Source organism: Pseudophryne corroboree, chromosome 1, assembly GCF_028390025.1.
Source record: "Pseudophryne corroboree isolate aPseCor3 chromosome 1, aPseCor3.hap2, whole genome shotgun sequence".
NCBI lineage: Eukaryota > Metazoa > Chordata > Amphibia > Anura > Myobatrachidae > Pseudophryne > Pseudophryne corroboree.
This window is the reverse complement of record NC_086444.1, coordinates 605,467,463-605,490,180: the sequence shown is the minus strand read 5'-3', so window position 1 is coordinate 605,490,180 and position 22,718 is coordinate 605,467,463. Positions and strand designations below refer to the sequence as shown.

General features: G+C 46.1%; 1 protein-coding gene across 1 annotated transcript in view; it reads right to left on the bottom strand.

Moving 5' to 3' along the window:
* The window catches only part of TMEM259 (transmembrane protein 259), a 160,153-nt gene that overhangs the window by 3,891 nt on the left and 133,544 nt on the right, over window positions 1–22,718 (bottom strand). The gene's annotated exons all lie outside the window — the stretch shown is intronic.

The window sequence follows — 22,718 nt, the reverse complement described above, 5'->3', positions numbered from 1 at the left end:
ACATTTTACAAAGTTAACTAATTCTGGTAAAAATATGGGCAGTATCTAATTGTGGCGGAAATTTACCACACGGCAAAAAATATCACTATATTTAGCCCAGTGGTATTATCGGGCTATCCTATTATTTCACCAATATTTTAAGGGTGCAGCCAAACTCATGGATTAAACATAGAAAGATAGAAGAGACAAGAGTGTGTATGGCATACTGAAGGAATTAATCCAAAACTATATTCCCAGTAGTAAAGCGTTCTTCTGAGTACTGTGTTGTATCTCTTAGAGGTGCCCCCAGAATAAAATAAGAATTTACTTACCGATAATTATATTTCTCATAGTCCGTAGTGGATGCTGGGAACTCCGTAAGGACCATGGGGAATAGCGGCTCCGCAGGAGACTGGGCACAAATAGAAAGCTTTAGTACTACCTGGTGTGCACTGGCTCCTCCCCCTATGACCCTCCTCCAAGCCTCAGTTAGGATACTGTGCCCGGACGAGCGTACACAATAAGGAAGGATTTTGAATCCCGGGTAAGACTCATACCAGCCACACCAATCACACCGTATAACTTGTGATCTGAACCCAGTTTACAGTATGATAAACAGAGGAGCCTCTAGAAAAGATGGCTCACTACAACAATAACCCGATTTAGTTAACAATAACTATGTACAAGTATTGCAGACAATCCGCACTTGGGATGGGCGCCCAGCATCCACTACGGACTATGAGAAATAGAATTATCGGTAAGTAAATTCTTATTTTCTCTGACGTCCTAGTGGATGCTGGGAACTCCGTAAGGACCATGGGGATTATACCAAATCTCCCAAACGGGCGGGAGAGTGCGGATGGCTCTGCAGCACCGAATGAGAGAACTCCAGGTCCTCCTCAGCCAGGGTATCAAATTTGTAGAATTTAGCAAACGTGTTTGCCCCTGACCAAGTAGCTGCTCGGCAAAGTTGTAAAGCCGAGACCCCTCGGGCGGCCGCCCAAGATGAGCCCACTTTCCGTGTGGAATGGGCTTTTACAGATTTTGGCTGTGGCAAGCCTGCCACAGAATGTGCAAGCTGAATTGTACTACAAATCCAACGAGCAATAGTCTGCTTAGAAGCAGGAGCACCCAGCTTGTTGGGTGCATACAGGATAAACAGCGAGTCAGATTTTCTGACTCCAGCCGTCCTGGAAACGTATATTTTCAGGGCCCTGACTACGTCCAGCAACTTGGAGTCCTCCAAGTCCCTAGTAGCCGCAGGTACCACAATAGGCTGATTCAGGTGAAACGCTGAAACCACCTTAGGGAGAAACTGAGGACGAGTCCTCAATTCTGCCCTATCCGTATGAAAAATTAGGTAAGGGCTTTTATAGGATAAAGCCGCCAATTCTGACACGCGCCTGGCTGAAGCCAGGGCCAATAGCATTACCACTTTCCATGTGAGATATTTTAAGTCCACAGTGGTGAGTGGTTCAAACCAATGTGATTTTAGGAACCCCAAAACCACATTGAGATCCCAAGGTGCCACTGGAGGCACAAAAGGAGGCTGTATATGCAGCACCCCTTTGACAAACGTCTGAACTTCAGGAACTGAAGCCAGTTCTTTTTGGAAGAAGATCGACAGGGCCGAAATTTGAACCTTAATGGACCCTAATTTTAGGCCCATAGACAGTCCTGTTTGCAGGAAATGCAGGAAACGACCCAGTTGAAATTCCTGGCCTCGCACCACGCAACATATTTACGCCAAATACGGTGATAATGCTGCACGGTTACATCCTTCCTGGCTTTGATCAGGGTAGGGATGACTTCATCCGGAATGCCTTTTTCCTTCAGGATCCAGCGTTCAACCGCCATGCCGTCAAACGCAGCCGCGGTAAGTCTTGGAACAGACAGGGTCCCTGCTGGAGCAGGTCCCTTCGTAGAGGTAGAGGCCACAGGTCCTCCGTGAGCATCTCTTGAAGTTCCGGGTACCAAGTCCTTCTTGGCTAATCCGGAGCCACGAGTATAGTCCTTACTCCTCTCCTTCTTATGATTCTCAGTACCTTGGGTATGAGAGGCAGAGGAGGGAACACATACACTGACTGGTACACCCACGGTGTTACCAGCGCGTCCACAGCTATTGCCTGAGGGTCCCGTGACCTGGCGCAATACCTGTCTAGTTTTTTGTTGAGGCGTGACGCCATCATGTCCACCTTTGGTTTTTCCCAACGGTTCACAATCATGTGGAAGACTTCTGGGTGAAGTACACAAACTACCCACACAGGTGTGACCCTCTGTGGAAAATCAGAAGCGCTGTCCTCACCATTTATCGGAGACAATCAAAAATAACTAAAATTGCAAATTGCTATTAAGATTAAAATACATAAATCATACTTTATTAACATGTATTGCTGCAGCAAAATTGACATACATAAAAATGCATATTGTGTATAGTGGATGCTTTTAATGTAAATGCTCCACATACACAAATGTATATACTTAAATACGTTAATTATCTGAGGCTTGGATTTTAATAAACAGTTTTCACACTGTCCACTTGATTGAATAATAGACCAATGAGTTCGGCATTTACGGACACTGCTTGCATAAATGTGTCTTCAATTAATTAATGTCCCGAAAAAATGTGTGCACACATATATTGCTTTTGAATGGATAATTACCATAAGCGATAGGCTTTTGATACACCTCTTTGGATCAATCTGTTAGGACCATCCCAATTGGAAAGACTCCCTCTGCTGGTGCTTGTCCATTAACTGCAGAATATCTAGAGACAATATCCACGGGAATCCGTCCACAGTGCTCCGGCTCCCTCTGCTGGTGGCTAACCGCAATTGCAGGTAGACTGGCTGTTTTATCGTAGCCAGAAGCCGGTGATCGTATAAACAAACAGGAGGTGATTGTCACTGCCAGTAGGTCCCTTCGAAAACGCGTTTCTCCGCCTTCCCAACACACTCAGCGGCTTCCTCAGTTCGAATGACCATCATCCAGATGAGCACTTTATATAGCCCCACTCATTTGAAATTCCCGCGGCCATTCGCGCATGCGCACTCAAACGTGCGTTCCAAGCCTCAGTCTCATTTTAAACTTTAAATAGACTCCGGTGGCCATTTTGTCTAGTTAAACCACGGGATCCAAGCCTCATTTTCACTCCCGGAAGTCACGTCCATCATTCTTATTCATATAGTTAATGATACCAAAATCAAGCCTCGTTTTAAAACCATAATTATCTACATCTGTCCTAACTAATTATACTGGACTCTAGTGCAGATTACTACATAGGATTATATTATTTAGCTTAAACACAATTCCGAATAATCCATATTTCATTTAGATATTATACAGAGTTCTACGTCCCAACATCAGTGCAGATGTAGCCATACTTAAAAATAATATTAATAATAATCAATATGTTTTATTTTATTAACACAAATAATAAATATATTGCTCAACAATAATATTGCTCAACATTAAAATAGAAGGGAACTAATTTGGATTACAATTTAGATCTCAACACACCATCTTGTGGTTTAAATTCATAATTACACTCCCTTCATATCATCATAAGTATTCCTATCGTCTCCATCTCCATAATCCAGCATCCTAAGGAACCATACCCTAACCCACCCCCATTGTTGTATATATCAGAGATAACTTTTATATAAATTAAATATTTATATTTTAATATTAAATATTAGATCTTAAATTTTATTTAGCTCAACCGTATCAATATAAAAAGTTTTTTGAACTGTAGATCCATGTATGTTATCTATGTCTTACAGTGTGGATGTGGAGCACAGTACGTGGGGCGCACCACTCGGGCACTCCATGTTAGATTTATGGAGCATAAAAGACAGATACATAAGAAAGTAGGAAATACCTACCTATATCGCCATATTTTAGAATGTGACGAAGGGAAAAGTGACAATTTACAAATTATGGCTATCGAACAGGTGGCGGTAACCAGCAGAGGAGGCGATAGGTTTAAAAGGTTGTGTAAGAAAGAGGCTTTCTGGATTTTTAGCCTTAAAACCTTGATTCCGCAGGGTCTGAATGATACGGTTGAGCTAAATAAAATTTAAGATCTAATATTTAATATTAAAATATAAATATTTAATTTATATAAAAGTTATCTCTGATATATACAACAATGGGGGTGGGTTAGGGTATGGTTCCTTAGGATGCTGGATTATGGAGATGGAGACGATAGGAATACTTATGATGATATAAAGGGAGTGTAATTATGAATTTAAACCACAAGATGGTGTGTTGAGATCTAAATTGTAATCCAAATTAGTTCCCTTCTATTTTAATGTTGAGCAATATTATTGTTGAGCAATATATTTATTATTTGTGTTAATAAAATAAAACATATTGATTATTATTAATATTATTTTTAAGTATGGCTACATCTGCACTGATGTTGGGACGTAGAACTCTGTATAATATCTAAATGAAATATGGATTATTCGGAATTGTGTTTAAGCTAAATAATATAATCCTATGTAGTAATCTGCACTAGAGTCCAGTATAATTAGTTAGGACAGATGTAGATAATTATGGTTTTAAAACGAGGCTTGATTTTGGTATCATTAACTATATGAATAAGAATGATGGACGTGACTTCCGGGAGTGAAAATGAGGCTTGGATCCCGTGGTTTAACTAGACAAAATGGCCACCGGAGTCTATTTAAAGTTTAAAATGAGACTGAGGCTTGGAACGCACGTTTGAGTGCGCATGCGCGAATGGCCGCGGGAATTTCAAATGAGTGGGGCTATATAAAGTGCTCATCTGGATGATGGTCATTCGAACTGAGGAAGCCGCTGAGTGTGTTGGGAAGGCGGAGAAACGCGTTTTCGAAGGGACCTACTGGCAGTGACAATCACCTCCTGTTTGTTTATACGATCACCGGCTTCTGGCTACGATAAAACAGCCAGTCTACCTGCAATTGCGGTTAGCCACCAGCAGAGGGAGCCGGAGCACTGTGGACGGATTCCCGTGGATATTGTCTCTAGATATTCTGCAGTTAATGGACAAGCACCAGCAGAGGGAGTCTTTCCAATTGGGATGGTCCTAACAGATTGATCCAAAGAGGTGTATCAAAAGCCTATCGCTTATGGTAATTATCCATTCAAAAGCAATATATGTGTGCACACATTTTTTCGGGACATTAATTAATTGAAGACACATTTATGCAAGCAGTGTCCGTAAATGCCGAACTCATTGGTCTATTATTCAATCAAGTGGACAGTGTGAAAACTGTTTATTAAATTCCAAGCCTCAGATAATTAACGTATTTAAGTATATACATTTGTGTATGTGGAGCATTTACATTAAAAGCATCCACTATACACAATATGCATTTTTATGTATGTCAATTTTGCTGCAGCAATACATGTTAATAAAGTATGATTTATGTATTTTAATCTTAATAGCAATTTGCAATTTTAGTTATTTTTGATTGTCTCCGATAAATGGTGAGGACAGCGCTTCTGATTTTCCACAGAGGGTCACACCTGTGTGGGTAGTTTGTGTTTTTTTGGTTAATATAGGGATTGCAATTATCCCTATATCAGGAGCAGCAGTCATCGCCATTGTCTAAAATCTCCTTGATCCAGCGGGTACTGGCGCCAGAGAGTGTATACACCTGTCCACACAAGGTTAGTGTGTGGGCGGTTGTGTACACATCCAATATCATTTATTCCTTGATTGATTGTTCTGGGTGAAGTCCCCACTCTCCCGGGTGGAGGTCGTGCCTGCTGAGGAAGTCTGCTTCCCAGTTGTCCACTCCCGGAATGAACACTGCTGACAGTGCTATCACATGATTTTCCGCCCAGCGAAGAATCCTTGCAACTTCTGCAATTGCCCTCCTGCTTCTTGTGCCGCCCTGTCTGTTTACGTGGGCGACTGCCGTGATGTTGTCTGACTGAATCAGCACCGGCTGACCTTGAAGCAGAGGTCGTGCTAGGCTTAGAGCATTGTAGATGGCCCTTAGCTCCAGGATATTTATGTGAAGTGATGTCTCCAGGCTTGACCACAAGCCCTGGAAATTTCTTCCTTGTGTGACTGCTCCCCAGCCTCTCAGGCTGGCATCCGTGGTCACCAGGACCCAGTCCTGAATGCCGAATCTGCGGCCCTCTAGAAGATGAGCACTCTGCAACCACCACAGAAGAGACACCCTTGTCCTTGGGGACAGGGTTATCCGTTGATGCATCTGAAGATGCGATCCGGACCATTTGTCCAGCAGATCCCACTGGAACGTTCTTGCGTGGAATCTGCCGAATGGAATCGCTTCGTAGGAAGCTACCATCTTTCCCAAGACTCTTGTGCATTGATGCACTGAGACTTGCCCTGGTTTCAGGAGGTTTCTGACCAGTTCAGATAACTCCCTGGCTTTCTCCTCCGGAAGGAACACCTTTTTCTGGACTGTGTCCAGAATCATCCCTAGGAACAGAAGACGTGTTGTCGGAATCAGCTGCGATTTTGGGATATTTAGAATCCAGCCGTGCTGCCGTAGCACTACTTGAGATAGGGCTACTCCGACTACTAACTGTTCTCTGGATCTTGCTCTTATCAGGAGATCGTCCAAGTAAGGGATAATTAAAACGCCTTTTCTTCGAAGAAGAATCATCATTTCGGCCATTACCTTGGTAAAGACCCGAGGTGCCGTGGATAATCCAAACGGCAGCGTCTGAAACTGATAGTGACAGTTTTGTACCACAAACCTGAGGTACCCTTGATGAGAAGGGTAAATGGGGACATGGAGGTAGGCATCTTTGATGTCCAGAGACACCATATAGTCCCCCTCTTCCAGGTTCGCGATCACTGCCCTGAGTGACTCCATCTTGAATTTGAACCTCTGTATGTAAGTGTTCAAAGACTTCAGATTTAAAATTGGTCTCACCGAGCCGTCCGGCTTCGGTACCACAAACAGCGTGGAATAATACCCCTTCCCTTGTTGCAGGAGGGGTACCTTGATTATCACCTGCTGGGAATACAGCTTGTGAACTGCCTCCAATACTGCCTCCCTGTCGGAGGGAGCCGTTGGTAAAGCAGACTTCAGGAACCGGCGAGGGGGAGACGTCTCGAACTCCAATTTGTACCCCTGAGATACTACTTGCAGGATCCAGGGGTCCACTTGCGAGTGAGCCCACTGCGCGCTGAAATTCTTGAGACGGGCCCCCACCGTGCCTGAGTCCGCTTGTAAGGCCCCAGTGTCATGCGGAGGACTTGGCAGAAGCGGGGGAGGGCTTTTGTTCCTGGGAAGTGGCTGTCTGTTGCAGTCTTTTTCCCCTTCCTCTGCCCCGGGGCAGAAAAGAGGAACCTTTTGCCCGCTTGCCCTTATGGGGACGAAAGGACTGAGCCGGATAAGACGGCGTCTTTTTATGTTGAGAGGCTACCTGGGGTAAAAATGTGGATTTCCCAGCAGTTGCCGTGGCCACCAGGTCCGATAGACCGACCCCAAATAACTCCTCCCCTTTATAAGGCAATATTTCCATATGCCGTTTAGAGTCCGCATCACCTGACCACTGTCGCGTCCATAATCCTCTTCTGGCAGAAATGGACAGCGCACTCACTCTTGAAGCCAGAGTGGAAATATCCCTCTGTGCATCTCGCATATATAGAAATGCATCTTTTAAATGCTCTATAGTCAACAATATACTGTCCCTATCCAGGGTATCAATATTTTCAGTCAGGGAATCCGACCAAGCCACCCCAGCGCTGCACATCCAGGCTGAGGCGATTGCTGGTCGCAGTATAACACCAGTATGTGTGTATATACTTTTAAGGATATTCTCCAGTTTTCTGTCACCTGGTTCCTTGAGGGCGGCCGTATCAGGAGACGGTAACGCCACTTGTTTTGATAAGCGTGTGAGCGCTTTATCCACTCTAGGGGGTGTTTCCCAACGCGCCCTAACCTCTGGCGGGAAAGGGTATAATGCCAATAACTTTTTAGAAATTATCAGTTTTTTATCGGGGGAAACCCACGCTTCATCACACACCTCATTTAATTCGTCCATCAGAAATGTTTAACACCTCTCTCATTGCCGTGATCATGTAACGTGTGGCCCTACTGGAAGTCACGTTTGTCTCCTCACCGTCGACACTGGAGTCAGTATCCGTGTCGACGTCAGTATCCACCACCTGAGGTAACGGCCTTTTTAGAGACCCTGATGATTTTTGAGACGCCTGGACAGGGACTAGCTGATTAGTCGGCTGTCTCATGTCATCAACCGTCTTTTGTAAGGAGCTGACACTGTCACGTAAATCCTTCCATAAAGCCATCCACTCAGGTGTCGACTCCTTAGGGGGTGACATCTCTATTATAGGCAATTGCCCCGCTTCCACATCATTTTCCTCCTCATACATGTCGACACAAACGTACCGACACACAGCACACGCACAGGGAATGCTCTGATAGAGGACAGGACCCCACTAGCCCTTTGGGGAGACAGAGGGAGAGTATGCCAGCACACACACCAGAGCGCTATATATATAGATATAGGGACAACCTTATATAAGTGTTTCTCCCTTATAGCTGCTGTATTGTTAATAACCCGCCAATTAGTGCCCCCCTCTCTTTTTTACCCTGTTTCTGTAGTGCAGGACTGCAGGGGAGAGTCAGGGAGACGTCCTTCCAGCGGAGCTGTGAGGGAAAATGGCGCCTGTGTGCTGAGGAGATAGGCTCCGCCCCCTTCTCAGCGGCCTTTCTCCCGCTTTTTGTGAAAATCTGGCAGGGGTTAAAATTCATCCATATAGCCCAGGAGCTATATGTGATGTATTTTTAGCCAGCCAAGGTGTTTCTATTGCTGCTCAGGGCGCCCCCCCCCTAGCGCCCTGCACCCTCAGTGACCGGAGTGTGAAGTGTGCTGAGAAGCAATGGCGCACAGCTGCAGTGCTGTGCGCTACCTTGTGGAAGACAGGATGTCTTCTGCCGCCGATTTGCCGGACTCTTCTTGCTTCTGGCTCTGTAAGGGGGCCGGCGGCGCGGCTCTGGGACCGAGCTCCAAGGCTGGGCCTGTGAGCGGTCCCTCTGGAGCTAATGGTGTCCAGTAGCCAAGAAGCCCAATCCACTCTGCACGCAGGTGAGTTCGCTTCTTCTCCCCTTAGTCCCTCGATGCAGTGAGCCTGTTGCCAGCAGGTCTCACTGAAAAGAAAAAACCTAAACTAAAACTTTCACTAAGAAGCTCAGGAGAGCCCCTAGTGTGCACCCTTCTCGTTCGGGCACAAAAATCTAACTGGGGCTTGGAGGAGGGTCATAGGGGGAGGAGCCAGCGCACACCAGGTAGTACTAAAGCTTTCTATTTGTGCCCAGTCTCCTGCGGAGCCGCTATTCCCCATGGTCCTTACGGAGTTCCCAGCATCCACTAGGACGTCAGAGAAAATAAGAATTTACTTACCGATAATTCTATTTCTCGGAGTCCGAAGTGGATGCTGGGGTTCCTGAAAGGACCATGGGGAATAGCGGCTCCGCAGGAGACAGGGCACAAAAAGTAAAGCTTTAGGATCAGGTGGTGTGCACTGGCTCCTCCCCCTATGACCCTCCTCCAAGCCTCAGTTAGGTACTGTGCCCGGACGAGCGTACACAATAAGGAAGGATTTATGAATCCCGGGTAAGACTCATACCAGCCACACCAATCACACTGTACAACCTGTGATCTGAACCCAGTTAACAGTATGATAACAGCGGAGCCTCTGAAAAGATGGCTCACAACAATAACAACCCGATTTTTGTAACTATGTACAAGTAATGCAGATAATCCGCACTTGGGATGGGCGCCCAGCATCCACTACGGACTCCGAGAAATAGAATTATCGGTAAGTAAATTCTTATTTTCTCTATCGTCCTAGTGGATGCTGGGGTTCCTGAAAGGACCATGGGGATTATACCAAAGCTCCCAAACGGGCGGGAGAGTGCGGATGACTCTGCAGCACCGAATGAGAGAACTCCAGGTCCTCCTTAGCCAGGGTATCAAATTTGTAGGATTTTACAAACGTGTTTGCCCCTGACTAAATAGCCGCTCGGCAAAGTTGTAAAGCCGAGACCCCTCGGGCAGCCGCCCAAGATGAGCCCACCTTCCTTGTGGAATGGGCATTTACATATTTTGGCTGTGGCAGGCCTGCCACAGAATGTGCAAGCTGAATTGTATTACACATCCAACTAGCAAAAGTCTGCTTAAAAGCAAGAGCACCCAGTTTGTTGGGTGCATACAGGATAACAGCAAGTCAGTTTTCCTGACTCCAGCCGTCCTGGAACCTATATTTTCAGGGCCCTGACCACATCTAGCAACTTGGAGTCCTCCAAGTCCCTAGTAGGCGCAAGACACCACAATAAGCTGGTTCAGGTGAAACACTGACACCACCTTAGGGAGAGAACTGGGGACGAGTCCGCAGCTCTGCCCTGTCCGAATGGACAAACAGATATGGGCTTTTTTGAGAAAAAAAACCACCAATTTGACACTCGCCTGGTCCAGGCCAGGTCCAAGAGCATGTTCACTTTTCATGTGAGATGCTTCAAATCCACAGATTTGACTGGTTTTAAACCAATGTGTTTTGAGGAATCCCAGAACTACGTTGAGATCCCACAGTGCCACTGGAGGCACAAAAGGGGGTTGTATATGCAATACTCCCTTGACAAACTTCTGGACTTCAGGAACTGAAGCCAATTCTTTCTGGAAGAAAAATCGACAGGGCCGAAATTTGAACCTTAATGGACCCCAATTTGAGGCCCATAGACACTCCTGTTTGCAAGAAATGCAGGAATCGACCGAGTTGAAATTTCTTCGTGGGGCCTTCCTGGCCTCACACCACGCAACATATTTTCGCCACATGTGGTGATAATGTTGTGCGGTCACCTCCTTTCTGGCTTTGACCAGGGTAGGAATGACCTCTTCCTGAATGCCTTTTCCCTTAGGATCCGGCGTTCCACCGCCATGCCGTCAAACGCAGCTGCGGTAAGTCTTGGAACAGACATGGTACTTGCTGAAACAAGTCCCTTCTTAGCGGCAGAGGCCATAAGTCCTCTGTGAGCATCTCTTGAAGTTCCGGGTACCAAGTCCTTCTTGGCCAATCCGGAGCCATGAGTATAGTTCTTACTCCTCTACGTCTTATAATTCTCAGTACCTTAGGTATGAAAAGCAGAGGATGGAACACATACACCGACTGGTACACCCACGGTGTTACCAGAACGTCCACAGCTATTGCCTGAGGGTCTCTTAACCTGGCGCAATACCTGTCCCGTTTTTTGTTCAGACGGGACGCCATCATGTCCACCTTTGGTAATTCCCAACGGTTTACAATTATGTGGATAACTTCCCCATGAAGTTCCCACTCTGCCGGGTGGAGGTCGTGCCTACTGAGGAAGTCTGCTTCCCAGTTTCCATTCCCGGAATGAAACACTGCTGACAGTGCTATCACATGATTTTCCGCCCAGCGAAAAGTCCTTGCAGTTTTTGCCACTGCCCTCCTGCTTCTTGTGCCGCCCTGTCTATTTACGTGGGCGACTGCCGTGATGTTTTATCCCACTGGATCAATACCGGCTGACCTTGAAGCAGAAGTCTTGCTAAGCTTAGAGCATTATAAATTTACCCTTAGCTATATTTATGTGGAGAAAAATCTCCAGACTTGATCACACTCCCTGGAAATTTTTTCCTTGTGTGACTGCTCCCCAGCCTCTCGGGCTGGCCTCCGTGGTCACCAACATCCAAAACTGAATGCCGAATCTGCGGCCCTCTAGAAGATGAGCACTCTGTAACCACCACAGGAGAGACACCCTTGTCCTTGGATATAGGGTTATCCGCTGATGCATCTGAAGATGCGATCCGGACCATTTGTCCAGCAGATCCCACTGAAAAGTTCTTGCATGAAATCTGCCGACTGGAATTGCTTCGAAGGAAGTCACCATTTTTTTACCATGGCCCTTGTGCAATGATGCACTGATTTTAGGAGGTTCCTGACTAGCTCGGATAACTCCCTGGCTTTCTCTTCCGGGAGAAACACCTTTTTCTGGACTGTGTCCAGAATCATCCCTAAGCACAGGAGACTTGTTGTCGGGATCAGCTGCGATTTTGGAATATTTAGAATCCACCCCTGCTGTTGTAACAGTATCCGAGATAGTGCTACTCCGACCTCCAACTGTTCCCTGGACTTTGCCCTTATCAGGAGATCGTCCAAGTAAGGGATAATTAAGACGCCTTTTCTTCGAAGAAGAACCATCATTTCGGCCATTACCTTGGTAAAGACCCGGGGTGCCGTAGACAATCCAAACGGCAGCGTCTGAAACTGATAGTGACAGTTCTGTACCACGAACCTGAGGTACCCTTAGTGATAAGGGCAAATTTGGGACATGGAGGTAAGCATCCCTGATGTCTCGGGACACCAGATAGTCCCCTTCTTCCCGGTTCGTTATCACTGCTCTGAGTGACTCCATCTTGATTTGAACCTTTGTAAGTGTTCAAAAATTTTTTAGATTTAGAATAGGTCTCACCTAGCCTTCTGGCTTCAGTACCACAATATAGTGTGGAATAATACCCCCTTTTCTTGTTGTAGGAGGGGTAATTTAATTATCACCTGCTGGGAATACAGCTCGTGAATTTTTTCCCATACTGCCTCCTTGTCGGAGGGAGACCTTGGTAAAGCAGACTTCAGGAGCCTGCGCAGGGGAAACGTCTCGACATTCCAAACTGTACCCCTGGGATACTACTTGTAGGATCCAGGGGTCCTGTACGGTCTCAGCGTCATGCTGAGAGCTTGTCAGAAGCGGTGGAACGCTTCTGTTCCTGGGAATGGGCTGCCTGCTGCAGTCTTCTTCCCTTTCCTCTATCCCTGGGCAGATATGACTCTTATAGGGACGAAAGGACTGAAGCTGAAAAGACGGTGTCTTTTTCTGCAGAGATGTGACTTAGGGTAAAAACGGTGGATTTTCCAGCAGTTGCCGTGGCCACCAGGTCCGATGGACCGACCCCAAATAACTCCTCTTCCTTTATACGGCAATACACCTTTGTGCCGTTTGGAATCTGCATCACCTGACCACTGTCGTGTCCATAAACATCTTCTGGCAGATATGGACATCGCACTTACTCTTGATGCCAGAGTGCAAATATCCCTCTGTGCATCTCGCATATATAGAAATACATCCTTTAAATGCTCTATAGTCAATAAAATACTGTCCCTGTCAAGGGTATCAATATTTTTAGTCAGGGAATCCGACCAAGCCACCCCAGCTCTGCACATCCAGGCTGAGGCGATCGCTGGTCGCAGTATAACACCAGTATGTGTGTATATACTTTTTATGATATTTTTCCAGCCTCCTGTCAGCTGGCTCCTTGAGGACGGCCCTATCTATAGACGGTACCGCCACTTGTTCTGATAAGCGTGTGAGCGCCTTATCCACCCTAAGGGGTGTTTCCCAACGCGCCCTAACTTCTGGCGGGAAAGGGTATACCGCCCATATTTTCTATCGGGGGGAACCCACGCATCATCACACACTTCATTTAATTTATCTGATTCAGGAAAAACTACGGTAGTTTTTTCACATCCCACATAATACCCTCTTTTGTGGTACTTGTAGTATCAGAAATATGTAACACCTCCTTCATTGCCCTTAACGTGTGGCCCTAATAAGGAATACGTTTGTTTATTCACCGTCGACACTGGATTCAGTGTCCCTGTCTGTGTCTGTGTCGACCGACTAAAGTAAACGGGCGTTTTAAAACCCCTGACGGTGTTTTTGAGACGTCTGGACCGGTACTAATTGTTTGTCGGCCGTCTCATGTCGTCAACCGACCTTGGCGCGTGTTGACATTATCACGTAATTCCCTAAATAAGCCATCCATTCCGGTGTCGACTCCCTAGAGAGTGACATCACCATTACAGGCAATTGCTCCGCCTCCTCACCAACATCGTCCTCATACATGTCGACACACACGTACCGACACACAGCACACACACAGGGAATGCTCTGATAGAGGACAGGACCCACTAGCCCTTTGGAGAGACAGAGGGAGAGTTTGCCAGCACACACCAAAAACGCTATAATTATATAGGGACAACCTTATATAAGTGTTTTCCCTTATAGCATCTTTTTTATATATTTCTAACGCCAAATTAGTGCCCCCCCTCTCTGTTTTAACCCTGTTTCTGTAGTGCAGTGCAGGGGAGAGCCTGGGAGCCTTCCCTCCAGCCTTTCTGTGAGGGAAAATGGCGCTGTGTGCTGAGGAGATAGGCCCCGCCCCTTTTTCGGCGGCCTCGTCTCCCGCTCTTAACGGATTCTGGCAGGGGTTAAATATCTCCATATAGCCCCCGGAGGCTATATGTGAGGTATTTTTAGCCAAAAAAGGTTTTCATTTGCCTCCCAGGGCGCCCCCCTCCCAGCGCCCTGCACCCTCAGTGACTGCCGTGTGAAGTGTGCTGAGAGGAAAATGGCGCACAGCTGCAGTGCTGTGCGCTACCTTAAGAAGACTGAGGAGTCTTCTGCCGCCGATTCTGGACCTCTTCTCGTTTCAGCATCTGCAAGGGGGCCGGCGGCGAGGCTCCGGTGACCATCCAGGCTGTACCTGTGATCGTCCCTCTGGAGCTAATGTCCAGTAGCCAAGAAGCCAATCCATCCTGCACGCAGGTGAGTTCACTTCTTCTCCCCTAAGTCCCTCGTTGCAGTAATCCTGTTGCCAGCAGGACTCACTGTAAAATAAAAAACCTAAGCTAAACTTTTCTAAGCAGCTCTTTAGGAGAGCCACCTAGATTGCACCCTTCTCGGCCGGGCACAAAAATCTAACTGAGGCTTGGAGGAGGGTCATAGGGGGAGGAGCCAGTGCACACCACCTGATCCTAAAGCTTTACTTTTTGTGCCCTGTCTCCTGCGGAGCCGCTATTCCCCATGGTCCTTTCAGGAACCCCAGCATCCACTAGGACGATAGAGAAAACCAATTTATCAACATATATAAATATGTAAGAATTATCTAAAATGGGATGGTGGTATATTAGATCCCCCCTCACCTTAGTAAGGTGTGAGCTCAAAAGGGAGAATCTTCACAGGTTGGATTACACACTTATGACTGACACGTGTGTGTGTGTGTGTGTGTGTGTGTGTGTGTGTGTGTGTGTGTGTGTGTGTGTGTGTGTGTGTGTGTGTAAAAGACAGAAAATGAGGGGCGCACCAGGTGAGTATAATAGTATCAATGACTTAATGACAAAGTAAAAGGTTCACATACATCTAAGAAAGATATCATCAGGCTCACACTCCTCCTGCGATACCTCCGGATGGCTCACAGTGTAAACACTGTACGGCTGGTAGTAACGGCGGCTCTGGCTCCAGGTCTCTCGCTAGCAGCACGCTTGTCTGCAGTGTATTAAAGCATTTCCTCCACTCTCCACAGACACAGACTATGACGTCTGTCAGCTTTAGTCCAACCGGTTTCGCCATTAGACTTCGACGAAAGCCGGGAAATGCTTTAATACACTGCAGACAAGCGTGCTGCTAGCGAGAGACCTGGAGCCAGAGCCGCCGTTACTACCAGGCGTACAGCGTTTACACTGTGAGCCATCCGGAGGTATCGCAGGAGGAGCGTGAGCCTGATGATATCTTTCTTAGATGTATGTGAACCTTTTACTTTGTCATTAAATCATTGATACTTTTATACTCACCTGGTGCGCCCCTCATTTTCTGTCTTTTACATGTGTCCAATGAACCTGAGTAGGCAGCAATAAACATCTATATTTAGGTCAAAGAACTTGCTTTGGAAGCTATAATAAGGACCCGAGTGGACTCTGGGCAACCTATAGACAATATATATATATATATATATATATATATATATATATATATATATATATATATATATATATATATATATATATATATCGTTTGTGGGGTAGCCCGGCACTCGTTAGATGCAGCATACAAAGAACCTGGGTGCCCTCCGTGGTATAGGTAATCGTGGAAAAGATAGGCGGCACTCCAGGGTTTAGTCAAACAAAATTGTGTATTGGCATCACAAAATACAAAGTAACCGACGTTTCGGGGTCCGTGGCCCCTTCTTCAAGGTGTATGTGACAGAAGTGAATAAGCTTACCTTATAAGCTGGTGAATACCCCGCCAACCATGCGTGAAGACGGACGCCTCCGGCCACTCTGTCCCCGCTGCGTTCCCTGGACTTCCGGGGTCGGCTGCGGATGACGTCACGCGTCTGTGCGTCGGGTTGCTATGGTAGCAGCCGGCGCATAGGATCGCGCTGGCCGGGGCTGTCAGGATACAAGTGAATAGATAGAAACTAAAACTGTGAAACACCCAAAGTTATTGTGTCTGTAAAAAATACTGAAGCATTAAAAACTAAAGCATTGACTGCAAGATGGTCATAAGTAAATGGGGAAAGTTATAGGTTAATAGTAAATACTGGGAAAATCCCTAGTAACAGGAGGCAAGGTACATTAACTAAGGGAGGTGCGGATAGCCACGATCCCAGTTAGTGATCCCCCACCATAGGTCTCACCCAGTTAGAGTCAGGTAATAATTATATCATATACCAAGGTGCCTATAGATCTAATTGGTGGTTCCCATAAATGTGAAATTAGGACAATAAATCAACCGTGCTAATGGTGGTATTAATACTGGTAATGGTAATATTAGTTTTCTCTGGGTTCCCACATCAATGGTGTCCGTGGAGGATCTTGTAAAGTCCATCTTCTGGTTATCTTCATATATTCAGACCCTTTTCAGTGTAAGGAATTCCATGAAATGTTCTCATTTAAGCCCGACGGGCTAATGGTATTGAGTTTGAAGATCCATCTAGCTTCTAGCATGAGGAGTTTGCCCCCTCTATCTCCTCCTCGGATGGAGTCTGGAACTTGATCGATGAGAATGTGTTTCAGTGAGTTCAACGGGTGTCTCTTCTCTGCAAAGTGCCTGGCTATGGGTTGATCAATTTTCTTCCCCAATAGTGCTTGGCTAATGGCAGATCTATGTAGGGCCATACGCTCTCTTGCCGTCCTAATGGTTTTTCCTACATAGCCTTTGCCGCATGGGCATGTTATGAGTTAATTATTACCTGACTCTAACTGGGTGAGACCTATGGTGGGGGATCACTAACTGGGATCGTGGCTATCCGCACCTCCCTTAGTTAATGTACCTTGCCTCCTGTTACTAGGGATTTTCCCAGTATTTACTATTAACCTATAACTTTCCCCATTTACTTATGACCATCTTGCAGTCAATGCTTTAGTTTTTAATGCTTCAGTATTTTTTACAGACACAATAACTTTGGGTGTTTCACAGTTTTAGTTTCTATCTATTCACTTGTATCCTGACAGCCCCGGCCAGCGCGATCCTATGCGCCGGCTGCTACCATAGCAACCCGACGCACAGACGCGTGACGTCATCCGCAGCCGACCCCGGAAGTCCAGGGAACGCAGCGGGGACAGAGTGGCCGGAGGCGTCCGTCTTCACGCATGGTTGGCGGGGTATTCACCAGCTTATAAGGTAAGCTTATTCACTTCTGTCACATACACCTTGAAGAAGGGGCCACGGACCCCGAAACGTCGGTTACTTTGTATTTTGTGATGCCAATACACAATTTTGTTTGACTAAACCCTGGAGTGCCGCCTATCTTTTCCACGATTACCTATACCACGGAGGGCACCCAGGTTCTTTGTATGCTGCATCTAACGAGTGCCGGGCTACCCCACAAACGCAGTATACCTGAGGCTACATAGCTTCTCTTGAGCCAAGGCACCGCTTTCATCATTTTAGTACTTCTCCAGGTGGATCCTCACTTCCAGCACGGGACACTTATTTACACAGCACTTGATTGAGCACAGTGCACTTTACCAATATGGAAGCACCCAGCACCTTACAAAAAAGCACGGACCAGAGTGGTCACAAGGGAGTGATTACTAACAAGGGAGACACGTATAGCTTCTCGGAGGAGGATGCCAATCGGCTACGATTTAAGGAGTGTCTACCTCCCACAGAATCCATATTGGATTCCAAGGACATTTACCAACAACTTCTGAAATTGAAAAAGAAAGAAACCGATTTCCTACTGCACGGCATATCATTATCAGACTACCACAGAGACCATATGATTCCAAGGGGCTTCAGAGTGAAGAACACCCCCACGTTGGGCCGATACAACCCCGATTTCTGTGCACGTTGGATCGGCATTCTCAATAAGTGCAGTATGGACCTCATACTCTTGGTCATAGAAGAGGTAGGTCGGGAACTTAAGAATACCAAAAGCAAGATTGCTGAGTTTGAACGGGTACATTTACCCATTCTCCAACAGGATCAGTCCCAGGACTGGATCCCCAAACTGCAAAATCAGTGTGATAACTACAAACGAGAATTAATCCGCTTCAAACACAACAAACTGGATATAGTCAAAACTGACTATGAAGAAAACAGGGTTTACAAATGGATTATGGGAAGCGATAGGTCGGCATCCAGCCAGAGACAACCTAGATTCAATCCTGGCTGGAGGAGGAGGAGAGAAGGCCAGTCAATGAGGAAAACCTCCACCACTAGCGATAGTGAATTCGCGGCGGGGGACTCCGAAGACCCCACTCAGACTACCGACACCCCTTTAGAGAAATCGCAAGGGGCAACCAAACCAAGCCTCCCAAAAGATCTCCCACCCGCAGGGGTGGCCAGAACCAAAGGAACCAGAAATCTGGCTGCAAAGAAGAAACCCTAGTTTTCAACTTATCTACCAGGACCTTTAATGACACCGAGATGGCGGTCCTGAATAAAGGACTTTCTTTTGTACCTACGAACCAACATGATAATTTTAGATGGAACTTGGAATCCCACCGATTCTCAAGGAAACTACGACTGCAAGAATTCTATCAAGACCAACCTGTAGACCCTACACCCAACATATTCTCTGAGTTCCTTAATAAAAGAACTCGTTCTGCCTTCGACCCCCCCTCAACAAACGCCTCCATTAAGACCTTCTCACGACTTCTGGATACCTCAGTCGATAAATATTCTAAAGCATCTAAAACAACCCACTATAATATGACACGGGCAGAGAAAGCAGCCCTCAAAGACCTCAGTAACTATACTGACGTGGTATTCAGACCAGCGGACAAAGGAGGGGGAATCGTAATCCAGAACCTATCTGACTATATCAGAGAAATAGACAGACAACTGTCAGACCCCAACACCTATTCCATATTAACAATGGATCCCACTGCCCAATATAAACGGGAACTGGATGACATCTTGGATAAAGCCAAAGAGGACCAAAGAATCACCAACAAACTGCACAAGGTGCTCACACAGGAACATCCGGTTGTACCAATCCTTTTCACCACACCAAAGATTCATAAAAACCTGACAGAACCCCCCGGGCGTCCCATCATCTCTGCAAGGAAGTCGTTATATCAGCCAATATCCCAGTTTTTGGACTTCATCTTACAACCCTTGGTTAAAAAGCAACCCACCTTTATTAAAGATACCACCGATTTCCTGAATGCATTAAAAAGCCTCCGACACATCCCTTTAGACACCCTATTATGTGTAATGGATGTGTGCAATTTGTATACAAGTATCCCTCATGCTGAGGGACTAGAGGCAATGAAACGGTTCTTGATACAAGAAGATGTCCAATGCGTTGGACATGGGTTGTTTCTTCAACTACTGGAATTGACGCTGCAGAGAAACTATTTCCTATTCAATGGAAAATTCTATGAACAACGATCTGGCTGCGCTATGGGCAGTTCAGTAGCCCCGTCATACGCCAACATCTTTATGTTCCAAGAGGAGAGAAAGTTTTTCTTCCTAGATGATAACATTTCGAAACATATTCTACTATACACCAGGTTCATAGATGACATCTTTATGTTATGGACAGGTGGTGAAGAGAGATTTACACAACTGATGAGGCAGATCAACTCCACCAATTCACCCATCAAGTTTACTTTCAAATTCAGTACCACCGAGGCTGATTACCTGGACGTTCATGTGATGTGCTCCAACCAAGGGATATCTACATCTGTATACACAAAACCCACCGATAAGAACAACCTATTGAGGGCTAACAGTCATCATCCAAGACCCCTAATTAAAGGCCTACCTAAATCTCAAATGTTGAGATTAGCCAGGATTAACAGTGACAGTACGACACTGGTAAACCAGCTCGACTGTTTAATCCACAGATTTGTTCAGAGAGGGTATGATAGGTCCCAACTAAGACAACAAAAGGAGGAGATTCTATCAAACAACGTCCAAAATATATTACCAGCCGAGTCGGCAGAATCACCTCAACAGGTAATCCCATGGAAGACCACCTATACTACTACCAGCCCAGTAATCCAGAGAGCAGTGAGAGCTCTCTGGCCCATAGTGCGAACAGATGAGAACCTCAGATGTTTCAGATCCAAGAGACCAATGGCCTGCTTCCTGAGGGGAAAGAACATCAAGGACAGTATAGTCCATTCAGATATAACAGGGTTCAAAGACACTCCACCCTCGAATTTCCTAACAAAACAACCAGGATGCTATAAGTGCCTAGGGTGCACGACGTGCACACACATGTTGACAGGGTCATCTTTCAAATTCCCCCAGTCTGACAAGGTGGGACAAATTAGACATGTTTTAACATGTACGTCCAGATACATTGTCTACCTCATAACATGCCCATGCGGCAAAGGCTATGTAGGAAAAACCATTAGGACGGCAAGAGAGCGTATGGCCCTACATAGATCTGCCATTAGCCAAGCACTATTGGGGAAGAAAATTGATCAACCCATAGCCAGGCACTTTGCAGAGAAGAGACACCCGTTGAACTCACTGAAACACATTCTCATCGATCAAGTTCCAGACTCCATCCGAGGAGGAGATAGAGGGGGCAAACTCCTCATGCTAGAAGCTAGATGGATCTTCAAACTCAATACCATTAGCCCGTCGGGCTTAAATGAGAACATTTCATGGAATTCCTTACACTGAAAAGGGTCTGAATATATGAAGATAACCAGAAGATGGACTTTACAAGATCCTCCACGGACACCATTGATGTGGGAACCCAGAGAAAACTAATATTACCATTACCAGTATTAATACCACCATTAGCACGGTTGATTTATTGTCCTAATTTCACATTTATGGGAACCACCAATTAGATCTATAGGCACCTTGGTATATGATATAATTATTACCTGACTCTAACTGGGTGAGACCTATGGTGGGGGATCACTAACTGGGATCGTGGCTATCCGCACCTCCCTTAGTTAATGTACCTTGCCTCCTGTTACTAGGGATTTTCCCAGTATTTACTATTAACCTATAACTTTCCCCATTTACTTATGACCATCTTGCAGTCAATGCTTTAGTTTTTAATGCTTCAGTATTTTTTACAGACACAATAACTTTGGGTGTTTCACAGTTTTAGTTTCTATCTATTCACTTGTATCCTGACAGCCCCGGCCAGCGCGATCCTATGCGCCGGCTGCTACCATAGCAACCCGACGCACAGACGCGTGACGTCATCCGCAGCCGACCCCGGAAGTCCAGGGAACGCAGCGGGGACAGAGTGGCCGGAGGCGTCCGTCTTCACGCATGGTTGGCGGGGTATTCACCAGCTTATAAGGTAAGCTTATTCACTTCTGTCACATACACCTTGAAGAAGGGGCCACGGACCCCGAAACGTCGGTTACTTTGTATTTTGTGATGCCAATACACAATTTTGTTTGACTAAACCCTGGAGTGCCGCCTATCTTTTCCACGATTATATATATATATATATATATATATATATATATATATATATAAGATTTTACTCACCGGTAAACCTATTTCTCGTAGTCCGTAGTGGATGCTGGGGACTCCGTAAGGACCATGGGGAATAGACGGGCTCCGCAGGAGACTGGGCACTCTAAGAAAGATTTAGTACTACTGGTGTGCACTGGCTCCTCCCTCTATGCCCCTCCTCCAGACCTCAGTTAAGGAAACTGTGCCCGGAAGAGCTAACATTACAAGGAAAGGATTTTGGAATCCAGGGTAAGACTCATACCAGCCACACCAATCACACCGTATAACTTGTGATAAACTTACCCAGTCAACAGTATGAACAACAACAGAGCATCAGACAAACCTGATGCAACCATAACATAACCCTTATCTAAGCAATAACTATATACAAGTATTGCAGAAGAAGTCCACACTTGGAACGGGCCCCCAGCATCCACTACGGACTACGAGAAATAGATTTACCGGTGAGTAAAATCTTATTTTCTCTAACGTCCTAGTGGATGCTGGGGACTCCGTAAGGACCATGGGGATTATACCAAAGCTCCCAAATGGGCGGGAGAGTGCGGATGACTCTGCAGCACCGAATGAGCAAACACAAGGTCCTCCTCAGCCAGGGTATCAAACTTGTAGAACTTTGCAAAAGTGTTTGAACCCGACCAAGTAGCTGCTCGGCAAAGCTGTAATGCCGAGACCCCTCGGGCAGCCGCCCAAGAAGAGCCCACCTTCCTTGTGGAATGGGCTTTTACTGATTTTGGAGGCGGCAAGCCAGCCGCAGAATGAGCCTGCTGAATCGTGTTACAGATCCAGCGAGCAATAGTTTGCATTGAAGCAGGAGCACCCAGCTTGTTGGATGCATACAGGATAAACAGCGAGTCAGTTTTCCTGACTCCAGCCATTCTGGCTACATAAATCTTCAAAGCCCTGACTACATCTAGTAACTTGGAATCCTCCAAGTCACGAGTAGCCGCAGGCACCACAATAGGTTGGTTCAAATGA